Source organism: Bombus fervidus, chromosome 4 (assembly GCF_041682495.2).
Source record: "Bombus fervidus isolate BK054 chromosome 4, iyBomFerv1, whole genome shotgun sequence".
NCBI lineage: Eukaryota > Metazoa > Arthropoda > Insecta > Hymenoptera > Apidae > Bombus > Bombus fervidus.
In genome coordinates this window covers 3,169,878-3,196,870 of record NC_091520.1, presented here as the reverse complement: position 1 = coordinate 3,196,870, position 26,993 = coordinate 3,169,878, and the positions used below count along the sequence as shown (strand labels likewise).

At 34.0% G+C, this 26,993-nt stretch overlaps 1 protein-coding gene across 5 annotated transcripts in view; it reads right to left on the bottom strand.

Moving 5' to 3' along the window:
• The window catches only part of LOC139986771 (dual 3',5'-cyclic-AMP and -GMP phosphodiesterase 11), a 139,648-nt gene that overhangs the window by 78,751 nt on the left and 33,904 nt on the right, over positions 1 to 26,993 (bottom strand). The gene's annotated exons all lie outside the window — the stretch shown is intronic.

Here is a 26,993-nt window from a genome sequence, read left to right as displayed (position 1 = left end):
TCAAGAGTGCAGAATATATAGTAGATGATTATTAATGATAAAATGGAAATTGCGATAGAGACGTCGTTGTTGATCTGTTTCTCCAACATACTTGGTTAAAGTTAGTCGAATCACAAATTTTATTTTTGCTTCTTCTTATTAAAAATTCTAAAAGAATAAATAACGTAAAGTAACGTAAGTGAATTTTGACGTGATTTCTATCAAAATCGAAGGAAAGATCTTTTTAAACATTTAACCGCGGAATTTAGTTTTAGAAATCTCTCACAGAGTTAGGTCATGCAGTGCGTAAATAAACACAAGCGACGTCGAGTATACGCGTCAAACTCACTGAAATAAAATTTTTGTTTGGCGTGCATGCTCGTGAGACGCAGTTACGAGCTAGTCCATAATGCATTACTCTAATCGTATCATCTTTTAATTTTTTTCTAAATGTCTGTCATTTATTATCTGAAGCTTATTATTCTACCCTTTCGTTTAATTGTATCTATTTGCATAAAGAAAATTTGCGTTTTAAAACGTTTATGACGAATTTTAATACGATACAAGCAAAATATTAGGTCGTGATGTATTTAATGTCTGTCTGAGCAATTATTCACCTAGTTTGTATGAAGAATTGTATAGTATATCGTTTATCGCTTTTCGTAAAATTGTAGGTATGTTGATTTATGCTCTTCGATCTCTTGCCATCTTTTAACTCGAAATAATATTGAAGGTTGTTCGCTATTTTCTTTGCAACTCTACACCAAATACGTACGAAATTCAAATTAATTAAATAAAAAGCGACGATACAACAATATTTTTCGAAAATAATGTTGAAAACATGATATCTTGCTGGCAGAGGTCTTCCAGTTCCAATGACACGGTTAGACGCTTCGGCTAATACGTTTACTTTTAACTTAGTTTTTCAAAATCAAAAGCATGTTTATTTTAATTGAAAAAGAAAAACGGGTATTCTATGTGTTAGAGTTTTAACGTTCGTATACTTTTAATAGTATTTTCTAGAGTACAACATGATCCTATCTGTTTATGTTACATATCCTATAAAGTTTTTAATTACATCATCGTTTAGCTTTTACACAAAACTAATTAGTAAATTAAGCGATTAAAAAACAATCCTCGATAAATGAAATCAAGAAAAGAGAATTAAAGATCTAATCAGCAAATATTTGATGAAAGTGAGAAATAAATTATCAAACATTGGTATTAACTTCTTGTAACATTTATCTATAAATGAACGTACGCCGATGAAATTGCACATTATTTGTTCATGTAAATTTTCCTCGTTCTTTATAACTTTAATTATAAAATATCAGTAGTATCAAGATAATGAGAACACAAAGGGCGCGCAGGACTGGGACTCGCTATAATTTATCGTTGACATTTTTCATTGTCGGTTCTGTTTCATAAAATAAAAAGAGCGTGCGACACGCGCTCAAAAGTTGAAAAACACGAAATAATCCAATTTCATATTTCGCAATTTTTTCTGCTTTTCCTCGGTAAATAAAGGCTTTAAAAAGCTTTTTCTATTGTTTATTATTATTGGATTATTGCTATAAAAGCTTTCGCGTATTGCGTTATCCATCGTAATAAATCTGATGCACAGGAATCGCTGAAACTTTTAATAATTTCAGATTGAGAATCTAAAGAGATTTCTACGTGATATCGTTACCAATCCATCGCGTAAACATGGTAAAGATGGAAAAATGATATGACAGGAAAGTTTTAATTGAAACATCTTGGCCTTATCCTCTGCAATTGTTGTAGTCAGTGAGAAGCTGCTATCTCAAGCAAAATTGTTCAAGATTCTGTATATATGTATACATTGAAGAACTTATTCCGATTCTGCAGGAACCCTCGATGTCGTTTGTATGTATCACTGTAGTCAGTGACGGATTTAACCCTTTGGGTGCCTGAAGCTAATAATCATTTAGGAGCCCCTGAGCTAAGCCAAGTTTTGGGGAAGCTTATGCTGGCTAAATCTATGTTTGTTAAACTAATAAGTAATCGACATCTACGTTTAAAGATCGTTTGGCCGATCTGTCAGAAGATAATATTCACTTTGACAGAGAATACTGATTTCATGTGAAGTAATTAAGATGCACTAGCCAGCACAAAACTGCTTTCAAAACTCCCATAGTTAGTTTCGTTGGAGGATTCAATCGTTTTTCACGTACTCTAGGAAACGCAAGAATCCTCCAAAACACTGTTCAGAATGGACCCATCGATCGCGTCTCGAATATTCGAATGACTATAACGTGCTGATTCGACAAACATCGTTTTAGCCAAATTAACATTTTCATCCCCTTGGTCTTTTCGTACCAACAAATGTATTTTAAGTAATTCTGACAATCTATCAATCTGCTTAACAAGCACTTTTGAATACCGTAGAGTACCGGAGCCTGACACTTACAGCGTCATTAGCGTCAAGGTAAATCCGCCCCTGACTCTAGCACATAGAAAGCACGTAACTAATACCAATGCTTATTGCGACGATGATACTCTAAGATCTTCTTGCTCGCTTCTAAACGATCCTTCGTTTTGCTACAGGTGGTAAGGTGGGCTCCACTGATTCAGAAGCTACATGTGAGTTTGTATCGTTAAGTTGCTCGAAGGAGCTGTGGAGAAACGCATACTTCCCCAAATCAAATCCGATACAACGAAATCAATTGCTGCATTGAATACTCCATGCTCCACGCCTATTTTAGATAATGAATTAATTGCTCAGTTTGTTGAGCACAGCGGACCCTGGTATAACGCGGCGGATTTGAAACGTCGTTACGGGAATCGCACGTATTATACGCGCACACAGAGTTCGATCGAATAACACGCAAAAGCTGGCACGACGTGATTCCTTGCAGGAAAATAAGAATGAGACACGGAATAAAATTTGTTTCGTTCAACATGTTACGGCACATGTTATTCGGCTGCACCTTGTTTAATTAATATTCAATATATGAGTCTATCAGTAATTTATTAATTTAACATGGTCGGATAAAATTTAAATTTTCTTAGTCCTGCCCAGTAGGGAACTAGTCACGTTCGAGTACACTCGATCGATTTTCCAACTCGATTTTCTCGAAATCTAAGTCGTGATTGGACAAATTTTATTTCATATCTTTTTTCGCGTCGCACCAGCTTCCACGTATTTTTCGGTCGGACCCTGTCTATGGACTGTGAATGTGAATTATACAATTCAAATGTGTTCTAAAGAGTTTCCTATTTAATCCTTGTTTAATTTAGACTAATGAATATATATATATAGATAGACGTACAATCATCTCGAGGTAGACGTTTATACGATGTACCTTTTGATAATATCTGAAGATCGGTGAATTCAGCGGAAACGCGTCACTCGACGCTCCGCGACGATGCATCGTGACGCGTCCCACTGTTAGAATATCACGAGTTTGCTTCGAGTACGAAAAATTCAAAAGTGTTTGATAATAGCTGTGTATAATACAATAACTGCGATAAGGTGATTGATGAAAGAAAATTTATTTCAATAAGCGTTCGAAACGATGACTAACCACTTCAATACGTTTCTATGAACGATTAACGTGTGACTCTCTGTGTGTCTTTGTAACTTGCTGACTAATATTTTGTTTGTTATACTCTACAGAAAGAAATCTAGACGCGTGAAACCGATCCAACGTTAAAGGAACTTTCCTCCTATCGAGCATTATTTTCATCGCTTGTAAAAATGCATTTTTCTTCGTTGATCACTCTGAGTAGGAAAAATTTAGAAATGTTCGGTAACAGCTACGAATGATGAAACAACTACGGTAGTAGTAAGTTACATGAATGTCAAGGTATTACAAATTGTGGGGTTCCCAGCTCCCAGCTACGCACATTAAGGACCTGACGTAAAAACGATGCGTCGTGAGTTCGAATCCTCGCCTTGGTGGATACATTTGCACAAAGGGTGGAAAATTCTCAATATCTCTCTATGAAGATTTCCTCCACGTTAAAAAAAAAAAAAAAAAGAAAAAAAGAAAGGTATTACAAATTATTACATTGGTCTTAACCTCAACTGTAGTGGTAAAAGTACACAGTCCTATCTAAAGGAACACGAACGACATGGAAATCTTGGAAACTGTGACCCTGAGAATAATTTCAAGATTACCCCATCATGGATTTGCCCCTCGAAATTAAATAACGTTTGCCTCTGACGTCTTTCCCTATCATCAATAAGAAGTGAGATACCTAAGGTGGTCAAATTAGACGAGACACTCTGTACGTAGAGAATTAACGTACGAATGATCTGAATTATCTAGAACTTCGACATTTATAGGTTACAGGACTGGATGACACGAAAATCATCTTGGAAAACGACTGCAAATAGTAATTTCAAAATAATGTGTTCTTTATAGCTGATGACTCTTCGTTATAAGACTATCACTTACTTGCTTGTTTCAATACCGTGTGCTATACAGTGGAAATTCTGAACAGAGGGAACGTTATTAAAAATTCTACAAAGTTAAAAATTAAAATATAAAATCTCGTAGCATCTAACGATATGGTTACTGGATTTAATCGTAATTAATAATTAATAATAAACGAATAGAGTGTAAACATACTTTTGCTTTTAGGTCATATGGGAAGTTGTATATGGACTTTATAGCATAAATGACCCTTTTCGTCTGTTCCATAGAATCTGGCAGCCTTTAAAGGGCATGTTAGGATCGTTCTCCCTTCGTCGGCTGTACAAGGTAAAACAGTTTGAAACATTTCAAAGGAACACTTAATCAAAAGCAGTCGTTTACGTACTATCTAGCGTGTGTTTAAAAAGCCAGCAATTCTTCTTTTTTTATCAAAATCATCTTCTCGTTTGGAAAAAAATTAAAGTCTAAGATCGTGTGACTTAGGATTCACTTCGGAAACTCTTCATAACATTGCACGTGTTGTAAAATCGCTATTTCGATATTTCAACGATTGCACATAAAAGACACAATACGTTATAAAAGCGTAAAGAACATGATTGTGTATCAAGCAGCGAGAGATTACGTTTAGAGGAAGAAGGAACAGACAAATTCCCGAAACGCACGTCGAATTATGAAAATCGTTTACCGATGATTCTCATAGTAGCGGATGAAAGTCAATCAGCTAACTGAGGTAGAAAAATATTTGAACAGAAACGTACGTGTGCCCATTGTTGGAAGATCGAATTCTTAAGTAACATTTAACCCCTTCGCATCGGAGGATGAAATATCTTGCTACGCAATGTCGTTCGTGATATACGCTTTGCACGAGATATCTTGCAACGCAATGTCGTTCATGTGATGCTTTGTACGAGATATCTCGCGATGCAATATCATTTGTGTGACTCTTCGGACGAGATATCTCGTACGTCTTTTTATTCAAACTTCAGATATCTCGTCCAATGATTCGCGTAAAAGTCAATCCGTAAGACGTTGAGTTTGTAAACGTTAAAAAACGGGGCTCGAGATATTTCGTTAAAAGCGTTACATGGACGATATTGCGTCGCGAGATGCCTATTTCGTACAAAACATCGTACGAAGGGCATTGTGTGGCAAAATATCTCGTCCGAAGCGTATCATAGACAGACATTGCGTGGCGAGATATTTCGTTCTCCGATGCGAAGGGGTCGAACGAACATTTTTACCTTTAAAAACATATACAGCGTGGACTAAAACTCAGTCCCCGCGATTTTTCAGACACTTTGGATAAAAAAATGTTTCGGACGATAGTTAATTAGCTTTCGATCGGCTACAAATTACGATGTTAAGAATTTCGAAAAATGCCTTACTTTAACATATTTCTATATTTTTAGATGGAACAATACGTTCTGTTTTGTGTACCGTTCGATCAGTTTTTAATTCTTTATAAAGAATATTAAGGTACTTGGATCGACGAATTATTGAAAAATATTTTAACTTCAACGTTGTGAAACGTATGATATGAAAGACAAAGAGAAAACATAAAAAGCGAAAAGTACTATGCTATCTTCCCTCGTCTTAAAACAGGGTACGTTATTTTACCCGACCGTGGCAAGTGCCAGAAATATCGTGTGGATTGATGTTCCACGACCACCCTGTATGTTTTACTACCAATCTAAATTTTAATCAATTTATATCTGATGATAGAGTTAGAGCATGAAACAAATCGGATGGTAAATACTGGAAATATCCAACGGAGCATCGAGTTTGTGTAATGGTACTGAAAATTTCGTGTTTACCAATGGAAAGATAAATAAACGCGGCTATTCAAACACAGATAGCGTAGAATCGTAAGAAATAAAATGCAGGAAAAATGTAATCTACAAGCAATTTCATCTTTTACATTGATAATAACAGCAAATATACATTATGCCCTATGTACGAAAGAGCGATAATGCGAAACATTATCGCCGTCGCAATCGTTGGACATCAACGTAATCGACAGAACATCAAACGATTCGCAGCGAAATCATTAAATCATCTACGATACTACAAGTAAATAAGAATTAAAAAGACGTGTTATAAACAGGATGAAAGAACACGTTGAAGCAATTTTTTGAAAATTTAATCGAGCCTATCTGTCATGATAAAACTTGTCGCAGTTCTACAAGTTACATCTTTCTGCAACTTATAATTACATTTTGTTTCGTATTGTTGCGCGATCCGCTGCACGACATGATTTTTGTACGCTATTTATCTACAGACTTTTACGCCACACTTTCATACCGTAAACTAATCAACAATACGATCTATACGCTTTTATATACAAGGATACGAGCTCATACGGGGATCGACTCTCTTTTTAACACGTTGACGCCGGCGTGCACCACCGGTGGGTCACACGTGTCTGTCCCGTGAGGCGGCGTGCATTCGGCTGTTGACGAAACGATCGCCCGATCGAACAATCGATCTATCTCGTTTGCAGATGTATCTTCTCTGATACGACTAAAGTCGCGCACGGCAACCTCGTACTGTCGCAACGATATGCGATAATTTATAATAACTGACAAGTTCTGTATTCGTTCAAGAAGTAACTGGAAATACCCATCTACGTATAGGAAGCACGTAAAAAGATGGAATGTACTCATAGAAGGTTAATTAGTTTCATTTATACGTCGACTAAAATCATGGAAAATTTTCTGTTTAAATTGCTTAAATAATGAATATCGTCGTTGTTTCGTACGTTTAAAACGAGATTTGAAAATCCCACTGATGACGAAACGCGGTCTGTCCCATTTCGACGCTTTTTAAATGCTGAGAACACTCTTCGAAAAGGAATTTATCGTCGAATTATAGCAATTCATTGTAATAAAATTATGGATGGATCATCGATAAGGCGATGGGTACGGAAATTCAATACCGTTTAGTTTAATACTGTTTTGCGTTACGCAGAAGCTTACAAAACGGCTTCGTCACAGATGATGGACGACATCGATCGATTCACATGATAGTTTTTTTGCCAAATTTAAAAAGTTTTTGGACTGGATACAACGCTTCGCGAGAAACTATTGTGTTATGTAAACTCGCGGTGGAAGTATACCGTAAAGGTAGGCATACAGAAACTTGGCTCCGGAAGCGATCGTTGAGGCCATGCTCCGAGGGCCCCGGGAGTTTAACGCTGTCCGCGCCTACTGCGAGGAGGTTATGCAGAGAAAGGAGCGGGCAGAGAGGGACCGGAAGAGAAGAGCCGATCCCAGTAGATCGTCGCATCAACGTCGCAGGGGCTCCGTACGACGCAGGGGCGCGGCGCCGCCGTCGCTGCCCCGGGTGCGTCAGATTAGGGGACGTGGCGCTAGGAGGAGTGGTTCCCCCTAGCTTTCCAACTCAAGCCGGGACGCCTCCCTAGACAACTACAACGGCAGGGAGATAGACGACGAGGTTGCACTCGGTAGTGATTCGCAAGAGACCCCGGGTGCACCTCTGAACGTCGGGATGACCACCGTGGGGTTTTAGTCGGTAAGAGTCCGACACTACACGGTCGTTGCTACGCAGCGCCGAGTGTCCATGAGGATTTCCCCACGATAAAAAAAAAAAAAAAAAAAAAAAAGGCATACAGAAACTTGTGTAACGTTGCGACAAGTGCTGGTGCAACAGGAGCGGTGATTGTATGGATAAATAGCTAAGTATGTTTACTAAAGTTACAAAGGAAGGAAACTCTTTAAAATACATTTACGTTATTGTTATTTCAAAAGAGATATGATTTTCCGAATGGTCGTCGCGGATATGTCGCTTTTAACTTCTGCAAATAGATTTTACTTTGCAATTGCTAAAAAAAATTACATTTCAGCGTATTTATCTATAAATTACCATGAGTTTAGCTACACACTAAGAATGATTTATATTCGCAGAAGTTTTCGCTGATAAATCGAGAAAATACATATTTCATGGATAATATTTCTTATGCGGCATAATTTTCCTTACATCGCATATATCATCCGTCAGAAAAAAATTAACTTATCTTCTGTATATTGAAATTTCATGTATATGTATATTTCTTAATACGACTAGCAAGATTAAACTGTAGTACAACGTTGCTCGAGCAAAGAGATATACCAACTCATTCAAAACAAATCGAATGAAATTGAATAGATTATGTGGCAAAGTTAAGTAACTCTAAATTTAAAAAAGATTCTCCTGTACGGAGTACCTTTGAATATCATAATTTGTAGATGTAATCATAAAATATTCATTAAACACTTTTTCACTGCCTCGTACTCAATGACAAATATAATCGTTAATATTCGAGAATATAATTCGTATCGAGATGAATTCGCAGACTATAACTGCGGATGATTCAGTATCACTTACGATCAACCATCAATCATGCGGTAAAGGAAAGACAGTTCCCTTCATTATTTCATTAGTAAGTTACGAATGGTAAAAGTCAAACCAGTTTCGTATGTAAACGTGAATTACATCTACTCGTATCGAGGGTCATTATTATTAAACAAAGATTTTTAATATTTCCATTTTATATTCATTTTATATTTAAAATATTTTAATATGCAATATTTAAATATATTAAGAAAGAACCTCCTTTGTGTTCTCGAAAGAAATCACCTAAGTTAAGAAATTACAGTCTAACTTCAGCCAACATGTAATACGGTTTAACTTTGCCTAACAATAATTTTCAATATTTGGTCGAAAATTGATCTTTCGACATCGATTATACGAAACAATCGCAGTTGTTCGAGAATAGCTTCCAATAACGTTGTGCCAAAGCAGTTCGGCATTCGAGGTATAAGCGTTTCCAGAGCGATCGAATGAAATGGTCGAATATTTGAGATAACGAAGCAGGAGTTCATCGTTTGGAAGAAAAACGCATAGCGATCGTCCACTTGCTCTCCATTTATTAACGAGTTGGCCAGGATTAATTTGGCGGGCAATCTTTGCGAGAAAATAGGGTAGCGGTGCGGTTAACTCGACATTTACGGCAGCCAGGAGGATAAGTCCGTGAGCTTTATTCGAATATTGAAGTATTACGTTTGAAATGTTTTATCATATTAAACGTCGCACAACGTAGGAAATGAAATTTTGATTCCGAGAAATTTGAAATTTATCCACTAAATCACGTCCACGTTCCGTTTTCTCCTAAACGAGATTTTTAGGCGAAAAAATTTCGTTTCACATTCTCGCGCGTGGAATAACTTCCTGTCGATTTCTACTCTTTCTCTCGATTGTTTATTCTTCCTTTCCTTTTCGACGACGTCATTAACGACGTGTAATGCTGGTTATTGATAGTTAAATGGAATGGTAGACGTGTTCATTGCTTTTGATAAATTTGAACAGGTTCTCAACAGCCTTCGTATTACGGAAAGATTCCTCCAATGGAAGTTTGATCTGATTGCAGCGAGATTGTTATTCTTGTTCGATTGGTAGCTTGTTCAGGTGGTATTGTTCTCATTCAATTGGAAATAAAGCAAAGATACATATAATTGAAAAGTTTCCAAACTTTCTCTCAAAAATGAAATCGCAAACACAATTTCGTTATTCTTGATTTTCGTTCTATTTTGAGCCATAGAATCTCCCTCGTTGCAATTGTATTTATTAATAACGAATTTTCGTACACGTTGTACTAAACGTAAGGGAGGAATTTATTGCTTAATTTTAAAATTTATGTCATCATTTCTAGCAAAACAGTTTGTTCTGTTCTTGTCGTGTTTTTGTAATAGTATCGTCATAATTAGTGGTAAAATAATATACTGTTTTTCGTTTTCTTTTAATTCTAAACGTAATTACCGTTGATAAAGTCGACGTGACAGTGCATTCTTTTCACATTTTACTGAAGCTAGGAAAATAATCTCTTTCACTGCTGATAACAATACTCTAATACGCGTACGTGGGAAAAATAATGTTAACAACTTGACAAAGCAGATTTTAAGTTCGAAAAAACAGTTATGTCTATAACTTCGAAAAGTTCGGAGTCCAAGATTTATCAAGTGAAAATGTCGAAAATGCGAAGGAATATCAACGACTTAATCCTTTAGAAAATGAAGATTATACTTCATCTTGAAGAACAGAATATATTCCTCCATATAATCAAAGATACTTTATGAATGTACGATTATCAAGGAGACATATTCATAACAAATTTTCAAAACACAACAAATTTAAAAAAAATGATGATCTAAGATTTGGTAGCTTACAATTTTAAAACGGGTAAATGAATTTTTGTCAATGTAAAAAATCCTGTATTTGCCAGTAACTAAAATTCTTTTTGTTTTAAATAACATGTTAAGTATACGCAGAAAAATCGATTTGGAGGTACATTAATTATAGAAATCTATGAAAAATGATTGTATCACGACAAAGGATTATCGTTAATATTCGCGCAAATCTGTACGCCAACACACAACTTTATTGACTCTTTCAGAATAGACATTCGATATGCACACACCTTTCTTTCATTCGAATGAAATATTCACACGCGTGTATCATATGTGAACCGACGTATCTATATTTTCAAATATTCTTGCCTTGATCCATATTGTCTAATATACATACATACATACATACATACATGCAATTTCCATTCACCGTTGCAATTCAAGGATATTGTTGTGCACATAAATTATGTATGTACTACTAAATTAAAGTAGCTGTCATTAAGTATGCTTGCAAGAAGATACTATTGATTATAGAATATAGAGTGACCTAAGGCTAGAACCTGATACATCATGCAAGCTGTTAATTTATATATCAGGAAGTATTCCAGGTAAATATCAAATGAGGGGAACGTAATTTTGCATTAATCGAACCATCGATCGCGATTCTACGTATAAAATAGTATTGATCCGTTTACATAAAAAAAAAAAAAAAAACTATTGGTATCCACGTCTTAATTAGGAAGTCTCATTAGTTACTTGGAGTTATGTTCTTAAATGGTACGAGACTGAAGCTAATGGATCGAACTTATCTGTCATTTGACGCGTCACTAAAATGACGTAAACTTACAGATAATCGTCTGTGAAATAATTTGTAACGAAATTTATTGATAGGAAAATAGCCGAGTAAACGGAATAGTAAATTATTTAGAAACAAAGAAATAACGCGAAAGACAACGTTTGATATTTTATCGCTATGGATGTACATTCTTTGAATCGTTTCACAGAAATTCATCTGTAGGACAGAATTGTCATAATCATGCGTGAGATGATATTTAAATATGGCAGTTAAATTCGATTCACTACAGTTAAGTACAGTAAGCCCTACAGGTAAGCAATTGAGACCCATCAGGTAAATATTTTAAATAATATAATAATTAACCACCGATGTGTCGATGTATTTTATCAGTAGATTTAAAAGTTCTCGAATTACCAAGTATCAACGTGTAATTTCGATTTTCTGTTACAGATAAAAATTATAATTAATTACGATTAAATTATATTAACGAAACGAATTAGTTTGTAACATTGAACTTAGTTCTACTTGTTTTTAATAAGTTAGTATAATCCATAATTTATAATTTGCTTTGAATAAAATTCCAGCCAGCGTTACCAGCTGATTCATTCGACAATATAGTAGGAACGATTAAACGAATGTCATAAGCATAAAAATTCGTCATATGCATAAAATTCTGACACATCGTTATTACATAAAATTATCGCGCAATTTATAGCAATTTGCAAATCATACGGTTTTAAGTGTTGAAAGATACACCGCTGCTTAATAAATATAAATCAAGTTACAGATCTTGTTATTTAATCAATGTATATTAATTTATTGAATCGATGATATAATACAAGGTTGCGTCATTTAACGAAATCTAAATTATTGCATAATGATAGTTCGCGATTAGAGATAGGATCACGTTATAAAGAGAGATACGCAATATAACCATCAGCGTCATTCCATACGTTTAATCAGCTTAATGTATTGCTACTTTGGTTTTCCCACTAATCATTAATATGAATAGTATAACACGCTTTCTAAGATTGCAAATAGAAACGATGGGAAGACCCGGTAATGATGAACAATCGATATTACTGAGCTCCTAAATGTGAATTTTCATAACCACCTTTCCTGCATTATGTAAATGTATACATTGTTTTATAGATACATACACATTGTATATACTTAAAAGCATTCTGAGTTTTGCTTATCTTTGATAAAATGTAGTTTTATTACTCTTTCTTATATACGATATTTTAATTATTGTTTCATTATCATGATACGATAAAATTGTAAGTAAGTTACGAGGATTATGCAACGAGGTATCGAAATCTGTAACAGTGAAATAAGTTGCGATAATTTTTCAACAAGCTTTACAACGAATCGTTATTTATGTTCAAGCTGTTTCCATAATTTTCAAGCGAAGCAGAGCAGATTGTATTGTAACTAATTTAAGCTGTAATTATTATATTTGAAATTTGAAAATTATTATATTTTAACATAGCTATTTATTGCTCCTACACTCCATAAAAAGATGATAAGCATAATCCTAACGCTCATTTACATTTCGTACAGATCGATACGAATGATGCTATTAATTTCATACTTATTACAACATCGTTCAGCTATACTTTAGGCATTAAATAATTCGGAAAAAGTAAAAACGATGAAATAAGAATTACAGCGGACAAATTATTATACGTAGAATAAGGCAATCGAATGAATACTCTTGCGCATAAAGCTTTTGTTAAAACCTATAACTGAGATGCATAAAACTCTGATTTTTGGGTAGCTAACGTAAATGCAACTGACGAATCCCAGACAATTTTTAAGTCATCAAGAATATCAAATAATTTCATTACAATTTTTGTAAAGTACCATTAACAAAAGGTAAATCTTAATATCGTTAATAGGACTACAAAAACAAGGCAGAAGATAAAAATTATTTGCACGAATTAAAAGAAAACGATATAACATGTAACATAATACAATATAAAATTAAAATACGATATAATAATTAAGCTGTAGAGAGTTCGCTATTCTCCTGATTTAAATCGTTTTCACAAACATTCGCGATTAATCGGACAGAAATCTTCTAGAAATCTGTCTATCTGTGTGAATCCGATTTATAGAATTACGAGACACACGCGAGATGAAATAACAACGATCGAAGTCAACAACAAGTGCAGTAGATACAGGCGAACAAATATTTAACTTTATTATTATATACGCACGATGTAACTATCATTTGCGAAATATCCATTGTAACATGGAACAAACAGGCCCTTTATAACGCAACGTTCCAAACGAGATAATAATTCTTAAAAGCTTTAACGATCTCGTAATAATTTATCAGATTTATCTTATCCTTCCGCGCCAGGAAGTATACGCGTATTAGCCGGCTATTCATTGTTAATTCATAAACTTTATATAGCAATAAGCTGCAACAGTCTGCAGAGTATAAATTGGAGCAGATAAAATGCCACCGTGAAAAATTCTAATAAAAAAGTTTGAGAAAAAGTCGAGCAAGCTGACAAGCAATTTCACAAGCAAGATGACGCGATACTCGACTGTTCCGCGGGATAAAAAAAACAGCTTACGACGGTTGAACGTACGTTCAGCTATTACTACTGAAATCATAGGATTTTCCAAGAAATAACAAACTCTTTTCCCGGTCGTGGTTTTTGCTAGAACCCAGAGACGTTTTCACGACTAAAGTTTGCTCTCTGGAGAATAATCGACAGGAAAAGAACGTCCCGGCGATGCACGTTGCGACCGCGTGGTCTACGCTGTCTACGTATCAACCACCATCTGAAGAATTCAAAAGGCTTGAGAAGCCGACAATACGGGATAAGCTCTGGCCATTAGCATTGCTACTACCATACTCAACGATCGGCATTGCGACGAGAAACGATTGACTATGAAACGGGACCTTGACACTTGCCTATTCACCAATCTGCTCGTTACTATAACGTTTCTACTTTGACCGTGTCTCCGTTCTGAAACGCAAAAAATCAAGTCGATTCATCGACGCCAGGAAATACTATCATCTTTTTCTTTTTAACGACATTTTCACGTGACGCACGAAAATGTCAATATTTCACGCACTTACATCGACGAACAATTATTTTCCATTTCAAAGTCCTACGATGCCTGTTAGATGACACATTGGTGGCTCTTTGTATCCCGGTCGTGTCGTTAACAGCACGTTGCGCAGTACCGAAACTCTTACGAAGAAGCGAACTGAAACGTTCAGGAAAAGAAGTCACGGAACAAAGCGCGACGTGCTATTAAAAACACGTTCGACGCTCGAAGAATCATAAATGCGTCGATACAGTAATTATGAAATTTCATTTATTTGAATAGAAATCAAGGAAATTGTCGGCTGATTTAAGTGTCGATTTGCTTTAACGTCTAAAAGTCCCATATTACTTTTGCTGAATTGCGTCTAAACCTTTTAACATAAACGCGTCTGTAGAGTTACATTCTTTCTGTACCTCGAGTCATTCATGCCTCTTCTCGGATTCTGTCAGTGCTCCGTATGGTTCAGACTGAGAAGGCACATTCATAAGCATATTCTCTTGAGTTTATGTAAAGTTTACGTACGTCCGCGGCATCTGTGCCATTCATAAGCGAATCGTTGATCTAGCACACAATGAAATACAATCTTTTATATGTTCGATCAGTACTTTTCTTTTTAAATTTTCTATCTGTTATCTTAATAAAATACGTATTTATAGCATGAAGAAGCATTGGATGAGATATAGGCAGCTAGTAGATGCTCTACTATGTTGATTTTCATTTTTCCGATTAGTTTTCTCCTCGTTGTGCATTCTATTAACATGTTGTACCAGCGATTTTCAACAAGTGCGCCGTGAGAATGTTTAAAACGTGCAACAACTGACAATCTCTCTGATTCATATAAGTTTCATATCAAAGAAGTAATTATTCCATCGATATGTTTACGGTTGTTCGGGTGTCGAGCGTGTTTCTAATAGCACGTTGTATCATTAGAGCAGTCAAGAGCTACTATAGTAGCACTGACTACTTTCTTCATAGATCGACAAATAGAAAAATGTCAACAGCCAAACAGCCGTTCGTTGTGAATGTCCTGTTTCGAACCAAATATAATATATCGTATTTTGGGGGATAATTCAATACTAGCCGGAAATAAGGTTCTAAATCGTATTTAGTACATTTCGAGATAAATCGATTTTTAGGTTACATTGTAATCGTAATGTTGCGATCCAACGGAAGAGCTAGGAATCGTAATGATACATTTTATTTCGGTATTTATTGCAATAAAGCAAAATAATTAAGGACGATGATAAAAGATAGCAAACAACAAACGACAAGTTCTTTATGGAAAAGAAATATATTTCAATTCGAAACTTCTTAACTGAAACTTGGATTTTAATTAGTTTTAATTAGACCCTTCTCCAGTAGATTTCAAACACCTAATATGCTTCTTGTTTTCAACGTTACATCGCCTTATTACTGCAATGTCTGCAATCTGCGTATAATAAAATGATCTACAGAGTCTATGTACTCTTAACTCAATTTTGATCACAATGTACTCCAGACTCTTCTTCTGCCCGGATGGTGTTCAATTAGTTTACCGCGCTTGACACGAAAAAGATTGAAAACTGTTGAAAATCGGTATATTATGTGTACGTACATATTATACAGAGAGTGTGTCGGTAATCAGGATACAATCGACGGGAGAAGGGAGCTCTTCTACACGAGAGAATACGTTGGAAATATAGAATGTATGATTTTGTAATACATTCATGAAATTGGCAAAGTGGAAAACAAAGCCATGAACGAAAATAAAACATTTGATCTCGCATTTTTTATTTATTTTCCCGTGTAAAACAATCTCGTTGATTGTCCATTCGTACCCAGTTGGAAATTACTCAGATATAGACAATAAATATTATGTTCTACGCTTGAGATTTTTCACGTAAAATCCTCGAAACTTTTTCCAATTCCACTATAATTAGCCGGATAATTTTCACATTTACATAAAACTCTCTACAAAGAAAATCTCGATAATTCGTGTCAGAGACAAAGACACAAAGACGTGAAAAATTAAATTTTACGTCTGGTTGAAGGCAATTTAAACGAAATCAATCGAAACAAGAATAGATACAACATATGTATGTATATCATTGTACATGGGAAATAAAGAGAAAGGAAGTATCGGACGTTAGAAAGTTACACAGTTTACCGCAATTTATCGTAGGAGTTTTGTCCGCCTACGCATCTAAACGGTACATCGAGTCGTGGATGGAATTGTCTAACTTGTGAAGTAATAGATATTTCATTACGTCTCCGTAGAAAAATAAATACCATAAATTTGAACTCGATAATAGTAACATAAATTTTCCAAACGCAATGAATATAAAAGTGTATACAGGATACATGTACATATATACGTATGTATGTACACAGCGTATTCTTTCGTATGAACGCTGTTTGATTTGTGACGAAGAAAACTTAATTTTTTTCCAAAGTGTTCTCGGTAAAGGTTTCAATGTATTTCTATTTAAATAACACATTCTCAGCAGATATCTTCCTTATCGTTGATTTATTAGGAATTTCAAGTAAAGTCCAATGAGGCATAACGAGACAGGAGTATTTCTTAGGAATACAATTTTTCTTTTCATTTTGGATGATCGTCACGGCTGATTCATCCGCAGTGAAAGACGAAAGCCGGGGTATCGGCACCAGCTCACTGGTCGGATTCATTTCATTAGTCTGAAATATCCTCCACATTCACTGAAATGTCAAGTGGAACGAGTGAAATAACGATATTAAATACGAAGTAAAAATCCGATATAAGTGCATTCGACACTTACAGGAACTAGTTTGCACTTTAAACTTTGAATTGATTATCTTATAGCAGCTTAGCCGTAAAGAGTTTAGTTCTAACAAGATAACGTCAGAATATTTCTTGTTAACTCGCAGCGTGAAAGATTAAAGCATAGGAAGAAAATTATTTAAAGCGAGTGCTTAAGATTTTATGTTAGTGTTAATGAAAAGTGCATTCTTCGGAGGATCTGCCTCTGAGAGTCATAAATATATCCTACAAATTGCTATGCAAACATACAATTAATATACGTTATTGGATGCGTCATAAAATTCATAATATATTACCAATAATAGAAATTTATGGTACAGTACTGCAGACGAACGATAGTTGATATAAAAGTCTCTACAAATTCAAACGCGCTATTTAGTTATCTTCGTTGCATTAAATCGAACAACTTTTACATGGAAAACTCATTTACATCTTTAGTAGTTTGAGAAATAACTTCGTATATATTTGAATTGATCATAGATATTATATACATATATATATATATAAATTGTTTAAAAATCTTTGCAAAATTCCTTACGATGTTAAAATGCCAATAACATGTTTCATCTAAAATGTGTGAATATGTGAAACATTTAGTTTCTTCAATTATCCACCTTTCATTGCTATTACAACTATTATTCCTTATTATTATTATAGCTATTATTCCTTAACTAGAAGAAAGAAGATAAAACATTAAATTCTTCATGTCAATATGTTGTTCAGTCAGTAAAATTTCAGTTGATATATTTTCTCATAATGCAGCCTTAATGACTGATGAATAACTAAAATGGTTTCTTTTAAGAAAAGAACTGTTATTTGTAAGATTAAAGTGTATACAATAATAATATAATAATAAGTAACGAAATTGCACCGTATCCCTTTATATTAACTTTCGCTATGTTCGTAATAAATAATTATGGTGGCAATATTAGGGAAACAAAAGTGGTGGATAATAATTCATTACGAGCATACATTGTATTGTAGTTTTTTGCAATGAACGTCGATCTCAATTATCGAAGAGGTGGAAAGGACGACCGTGTCGTCGAGCTTAATGATACGCTGTAAGTTCTGATATTCTAAATAGAATAAACGAAGCGGAACGTGTTACGTCACGATGGAGAATACTGTAATATGTCACCGTACATCCGCTAACGCTACAAGTTAGTGGGCGTATTCGTAATGAGAGTACATTTAAACGAATATTCGTGTTTATCAATGTCCAGGAACCTCGGGCGTTTAATAAGTTTTCGATTTTTCAACCACTATATATTTTTTGTAAAGTTGTAAATCAGCATAAAACATATATATTATGGAGGTATAAATAGTAGAGTAACGTTGAATGCTTGCCTAATATTTTATGGTTGGAAATTTAAAAATGTACGTGTTAAATGTATCAAACAACTTAAATCATAAATAATTACGTACGTAGGTACTTACACGTTTCATCACACAGTGTACGTATATATACTTCATATATACATACATATATCGAGGTACATAATTTGAATTATATTCATATCGTACGTTCATATTGTACATTCATTTGTCGGTTTTGCTTTTAGTAATCAGATTACCTAATGACGTCAGTACAAGCATGTCTGAGTCATCAAAGTGTACGTTTCCCATTACGAAACAACATTCCAAAATATTTAACTCCATCGGTATATCCTAATACGTACTTACTAACAATAGTTAAAACAAAAGTTTTCGCTATAAACGTTTTTTCTATTGGAAACCGCATTTCTCATAACATCATGAATCATGCGTTAAGGTTAATATCACAAGATAAAGTCGTAAATATCCGGGAAATAGAAAAAAAAATTGCTTGTTAGGAATTGACACGTTTTTACGTAATCAATATTTGTTACGTAATCTAATGTGTCGAAATAAATCATTATTATCTGATGCAATGTTAACGAAACTTATGCGTGTAATTACCTTTCAGTAATATCTGCACATTTCGTTCTTCCCGACAGTAAGTATTTTAATTACAAAATTACGGATAAATTGAATCGTAACGCGAGATTAAATTCGTTACAATTTATATATTTTGGTTAAATTTCAATACTTTAGCACAAATTTTCCGGTTTTCGAATTTCCACTTATAAACGCTAGTATGTATATGTATAATACGATGTACAATATCGTTTATTATGGAAACAGATTCACAAACATTATTTTTATACATATAAAAGAAATAATTTAATATTCGATACAATACATACCAATATGTACATATATGTTTTGTGTATTAGGATGTAGTAATTGTTTATTGTATATGCAGTTTGAATTGCTATATCCAAGAAAGCTTCTTGATCGGAGACTGTTCCAACTAATCCGTGATTTCTATTCGACTGTGTAAACTTATCGTCATTTTCAATATTTACGTCGAAAAGGACTCAAAGGATCCAAAGCAATGAAATCTACAATGTAAACTGATTTTTTAATTATAATCAGGTATTGGTTACGGTATATAATATGTAGTAGTATAATTGTCCATCAAATTCTTTATCCGCACCAATTTCATCCGCTTAAATTTATCTCTACGTTTAGAGTTGGAAGCTACATGTGCCAAATAATTACACCTGTTTCGAAATTTTGCGGTATATTTGAATAACTACTTCTACTCATGAACGAAATATATTCTTCTACATATTCTTCAACCTTCATTATTGATCCGTTACTATCGCACGTTACTTTTAAAAATGTAAAATGTTAGTTTCTAGTAGCGAATTGTGAAATTAATTTCACAATGATTTCTATGTATTTATAGAAACTTTGTAAGCGCAAAATTGCACAGAATACACGTAGCACGAGAAAATATATAGAATATCGAAATTACAGTGCATTTTATTTTAATATTTGACGGATAAGACAATTTTCTATTGAGATTGTATTTTTCTAAATTTTACCTTGCGTTGTATTTAATTATATATGGATAAGAATCGCAACTATGAATCTAATAATATTATTATTATAATAATATTATTATCGAATAAAAATTGAATTTGCACAATCTATTAATTACAATAAAAGATACGCGTAATAACAGTACAAACGTACGTAAAAGAGCTGCTAAGGAAAATTCTGGCGTATTTATTAAGACCTGTATCTTTTCAGAATCGTACAAATTGTGTGATATTTGTGCTCTACTTCCTACGCGAAAATGTTAAATATAAAACACCCTCGCCCCTTTCGATGGATTCGACCAAGCGAAACTATCCAATGATCGATTCGATAGCATCTGACATGACCTCACTATACTTCCTTTGAGTAGCGATATTAAAAATTTAGGTGCGTGTCGATCCATCGACTCACCGACGAGTCCAGAAATACCACTCTAGATGCAGCAAACATCCAATATTTATTAAGATCGGAAGAAGAATATTGTTTTGCAACGATTTTCACTTTGACATTAGAGTCGGTACGATACATGTCCTCGGATAGTCAGCAGAAAGTTGTGTAATGTTTGTGATAGAGAATATATCTTTGATAAAAAGAATCCAAGGATAGCGACTAAAGAAAAAATAGAACTATCGTTATCGCGTAGTAATGAACATGTTTCTATCTTACGATCAAATTAATGAGGGATTTTATAAACGACATCCAACGATCCATCGGAACCTACATCGCGTCGTCAGCGATAAGAAACATTTACTGCAAATACTGAAACATTATAAACATGCTGGGAAGGTGGCGAAAGAGAAACTGCGGTCTTACAGCGTGAAGAACACGCGATGACTGATTTTTTACGATTTCACGAGCATCCGTGAAATGATATGAATTAGTTTGGCAGATCGTTAAATTTGTTTCAATATAAATAGCGTCATATTATTTAAATTAGAATTATTTACAAAGCACATAATTTCCCTCTTTGTACTAATTTAATTTCTTTAAAAGATATTCCACTATAATCAATTAAAACGATTGAAACCTCGATTCTATGCTTCAATATCCGCATTTTATTTTTTTATCGGTTTTAAACCTGTCCTACAGTTAGTAAAAAATGTCAATATTTTAGCAATTTTCAATATCTAGAGTGGTTGCAAAAAGCAAGTATTGGTACGCTATTACGATTATTATAAGATTTATATACTAATTAATTGGGTGCAAGTATATTAAGCTTCGTGTCATTTGATTCGTTACTATGAAAACGAGATACACCTAGAAGCAAATAAGAAAAAAACACCTCGCTGAAAGATAAAACTACGTGCGGATATTTTCTGTACCCACTGTACATCCATTTCTCCTTGCTGAACTTTATCTCCTCTAAGGATAGTTAATCTTGTTTTAACTAGCGATCAGAAGAGTCTTAATTCGAACTACAAACAACTCTTATCCCCAATCATAATCGAATCAGTCGATCGACATTAACCAATCTAACTAACTAACTAATCGTAAGTCTAACTCGTTGAACAAGCTGAATCTTATAATGAACCTTCGGAATTTATACTCCGGGGCTGTCCAAGTCTCGTAAATCGGATAATTATTTTCTACTCTGATCTAATTTTCGAAAGTATCGCAAAATTCTCGCTTCACTGATAGTTCTGCCCTGTTTTAGTTATTCGATTTTAGAAAGTATCCTTTGAAACTCGAAGACACACGAAGAACCGGAAGAATAGGTTTCTGAATTTTCGAAACTATTGCGCAACAATATGACTATACGAACTTACACCTGTCGGAATTTGCTAACATTTATATTAGACAACTTGTGTGCCTTCTTGCACAACTGAACTAATATTATTCGCCTAACTTTATTAGATACGACTTGTTGGCATTAACTATAATACATTACTATAAGTGGAGCTCCTAACATGATAACTTGAGATAACTCAGAAATCATTTGCCTTATGAAGAGATACTATAAACAAAAGTAATCGATTTGTTATTACTTTGCTTTTTCATCGGGATGTGACGATCACCTTTAGACCTTCGAATGGAATGCCCAACATTTGTCCTCGAATTCCGACGAGGCGTCAAATTTTACGTAAAAGCTATTACACGAGACAAAGCATGGAATTAATAATTAGCGAGACACATTTTCCAATTAATCATTTTACATTATGCACTTCTAGGCAACAGAGAATTCTCATTGGTTTCGTGAAATAAACCACCGACACCGACAAAATTCCTGTGGTCACCAGATCATTCGATCGTGCTTAATTAATAAAACGTTAAAATATGGTATCAGCACGATGATTGTCCCGCGCGTAATGCTCGGTAGTCGCGTCATGTCCAGTGCTCATTTGATGACCGATTATGTCGCATCAAACATTCAGGTTTCACCGGTGCGGCATTGATGGTCGATTTCACGAAGCCAATGAAGATTCCTTGTTATCCGGTGGCGTATATTTTCCGAAATGACTAATTTGAGTATATTTTTCAAAAGATTAATTTGAAAGTATCTCGGTAATTATTAATTTTAGACCCTGTCTCGTATAATGTTACTTTACGTAGAATTTGATACTTTATCGGACAGTTCATTTAAAAAACTAAAAGAGATCGTCGTATCCCGATAAAGAAGCAAAATGATAAAAAAAAGTCCTACGCTAAATATCATATGTTCTTTTGGAAAGCGTGCAACTTTCGTTTGATACATTTTTTTCGAATTATTAAGAGCGTCATGTTACGAGACTCACTCTGTATAATCGTATCAAGTTTAATCGTAGAAGGAATGAAATTTTAAAAGTGAATTTTACAAATCACGAGTTACCTAATTATCCTGTTTCAGGTAGAATTGTAAAATTGTAAAGGAGAACCTATAATTTATAACTTGTCAAGTCATTAATATTGCTCATTGTAAATCATTGCGGTCGAGTGATCAAATTCAGTAACCTCGATTCGTGTTCCAACATTCGACGAGCATAAAACCGACAAATTCGCTATTATTTCCCGACCTTTAAATCAACGATATAAATCACCAGCATAAAACATCGCCTCATCTATCAGAACGTCATGTCTGCAATAAGAGTTGCACATCGATATTTTTTTGCTGCATTTATCACTCTTACCAGTTCTGAAATCCCATCAATATCGTTCGATAAAAATAGTGCTTACAAAAAATAACATTCTAATAACATAATTCTGAACTTAGATTCGCAGAATCTAAATTTCACGAATCTTCTCGTACATAAATCTCGTTTACGCACAATTTTCGATTAATCGTCAAGTGACTGAAAAACTTCCTCGATAGTTTCGTCTCATCAAAATAGCTAATGTGCATAAAACTATGCATCAACTACGATTTTACGGTAGCTACGTGATCAACTTCAGACCGAATGATCATAAATTTTCAACCACTCGATCGTCTAACATAAAATTGTTCCACGTGAATACAATTTTTCTACGAATATAGTTAATCAACGATACACAACAATTTTTCGATCAAACGATTTTTACTGTCCCGTTATTCAATATTTGTATGGCCAACATGTTGTCTAAACTACTGTTGCAATCAACCGCTAATTACGATTTTACAATGTACTTACAGTCGATACCGAACACTGTCGAATCAAAAGTATAGCACACAAACGGGCAACATGTGATTAAATTTGTTTTAGAAGATTCCATTTGATCGAAATTCTGTTTGAACGAGAGACATTGTAAGGGTCGATCGATACAGTGGATCGTGTAGACAGAGGACCGAAAGTTGTTTAATGTAAATGCAACTTTAAGTGCTACGTAATATATCGTACGTGTATATGCTGACCAATTAAAAAGATAATTACGAAAAAGAAAAGCTATAATAAGAGGTTCGGGCAAGCTATAAAAGTTTATACTTCAAGCAATTGCAGGACTAGTAAGAGTTGAATCGAAATACAGAAACGTTAAAGGCGACAGATGTTTCATCATGCTGTAAATTCGATGCAGATACAGACTTCTGAATTTCTTTTCTTTACATAAGGCATACTGCTTCGAAAGTTATTGAAGGCCAGCGTCATGTTATGCATGAACTTGAATTTCCTTTTCTATCGATTGTAATAGAAGAAAAAAAAAAAAAAAAAAAGGAGAAAGAGAGCGGCAGAGATTATAATAATAAAGGTGTATTATCTCGTCAAGAAACATCGATGATCTTCGGTTCTTGGAAAATATAGCGGCGATAAAAAATAGTTCTTTACCACAATATTTGTTCCTTCGTAATATTTTCTTGCTAAAACATTTTCTTTGATCGTTAGTCCTTTCGCGTTTGAAGATGCGTACACGCGACATTCTAATTTAATAAATTACTACTTAATTATGCGATAATCAATGTATCTGTACTTGGTTAAGCTACTTTTAGTTTGTAACGCATTATGTCTTTTTTTAGAAAACCAATCGAGAAAATATATTAACGATTAGGCTAAAAATGATTCCACCTTGAAAGGGTTAATAAAGGATTAATAAATCTTGTGCGTACATTTCGTAATATGTTTCAATTTTGTGTTTGATAAAATATATCGAATAATTCTAAAGAAATCTATCGGATCTTATTATTATCAGGACGTTAATTCGTTAGTAATCGATACATAGAAATTCGAATGCAAAGTTACATGTATATTTCTATTATATGTTTAAGCTTTATCGAGATATTTAACTCCCTCCCTCTCCCTCTCTTTCTCTCCCTCTTATCTACTTTTTACTTTATCTAAATGCTTAGCCTGGGTAATCGATAACCGGTGTTGTTACTGATTTATCGAACTGGATTGTCTCTTGACTTGTTTGGTTAATCAATGTTCTGTCGCACCACGTTAAAGAGTTCAAAGACTACTTTTACGTTGTTGTATAGTAACGACTAATTACATACAATTATACGACAGCTATTTTAACAATTTTTATACAATTATCTTGATAAACTGATTGCACGTTTTATTTTTCCTATTAAATAATAGATTAACGCTATTTATGTCGTAACATCGTAAAAAAGAAACTTCTTGGCAATAAACGTACAAAAAAAGACTTCTTTCGAACGTAAGATATAATAACAAAAAAGTAAATACTTTTCATATTTAAAAAAATTTGCTACCACTTGCGCCATTAGGAGATTGTACTCGAAAAAAAAATCAGTCGAATATCTAAGGGCTTGTTTCATTCTTTCGAAACGAATTTCCATCCAAGAATGAATTCTTTCTTTCACAGAGCATGATATTTCATGTTTACAGAATATTCCATAAAAAACCAGAACTTTATAATTGTAGGAGTTGTAAGTACTAAAGTCCAAGAAAAATCTCTTCCGACGAAAGAAAGTTTCACAATTCTAAAGTAACAGATTTTTTATCTTGCATATGAATCATCCAAGATAATTTGGATGTGTGTAGAGACAAAAAAATTAATGATAACGAACTTTAGCTATCTTCGAAATTCAGTCGTGCCAATTATTCGTTAAAAACGTAAATATTCCGGTTTGCAGTTGAAAACAAAAAGCTGAAATCCGAATTCCTAAATATACGAAACCAAAGAAATTAATTTGAATTCCTAGCTTTCCCAATGGTTAGTTTCAAACGTACGTTTTAGATATTTCAGAACGCTTTCAGACAATCGATGGTATTCTTAAATTTCTTTAAAATTTCTCAATATTGTTAACAAATATTGACAAATAGTGATCCTTTCGGTTGACAAACTTGAAATATCATCGTATTGATAGTCTGAGGGCACTCTCGTGGAAAAAACGTTATCATGACGATAGATACGTTTCTCAAGAAATTAGTTCAAGCAATTAATCTTTTACTTATTTTATTTCTGTAATTCGTTTGGAAACGAAATACGTAACCGCTGTATACGAATTTTAGATGAGGAACATCACCAAACTCAAGGGACTGAAACAATCATTGAATGAGAGAACATAGAGATTCTGAAAGAGCGCAAGAAGAATGGAAAGAATGAAAAGAAGAAAATAAGTAGGTACATATGTAGCAACATCTTTCAAATAGATTCCTTCAATTTTGATAATTTTTAAAATGGCTTAATGTTTCTTTACAAATATTTATAACAAATGACACAAACTTAGTATGTAGCAATTTGTACTTTAATCGGATCGTAACGTTAACTCCTTAATTTATGCGAAATTAAGTACAATAAGATTAATTAGCTCTAGTAATTGGCAAAACTATAACTCTGTTCCTGCGGATAGAAAAAAATTGCGGAGGAAAATTTTGTATCTTTTATCAAACTCTATCTTCGCGTGGTGCAATTTTTTTCAGAAGTGCATCGGTGCAGTTCTAAAGTGCAATTCAACTTTTTTTTTTCAAACCGCACCTACGATATCTTCTCTGCATCTATTGATCGTGACATTCTGAGCAGAAATGTATTGGAGTAAGTAAAGTGGAAAATCTGTCAATACTTTTCGAGAGATATAACTTCCCTTTGAACGTATACAAGAAACGCTCAAACTTCTATCGATGCATTCCAAACATTTTTCCACTCGTTTTCTTACATTTCAGTCATTATAAAGTTCGTTTATCCACGCTTAAACCATTCTTTTTAATTCGCTTTTTCATCTCATCTATTGAAATGAAAGGTTTAGTATGCGCACTATTAAAAAAAAAAAAAAAAAACTCTACAGGCAAAGATATTAAAAATTCTTTATCTTTAATACGAGAAAATGAGATTTTTACAGTATACAGATTCTGAAGTTGCAATATGGTTATGTGAGAATTTATTTAATTTAAACATGCCTACTCCCATAATTACTTATCTATTCAGATACTTACGTCAGAAAAAAATTACACCAGCTAAATACGTGAAAGTATGGGTTTGTCGAAGTATGAGCATTAAATTATTATTATTTAGGATGTTATCTATGTAAA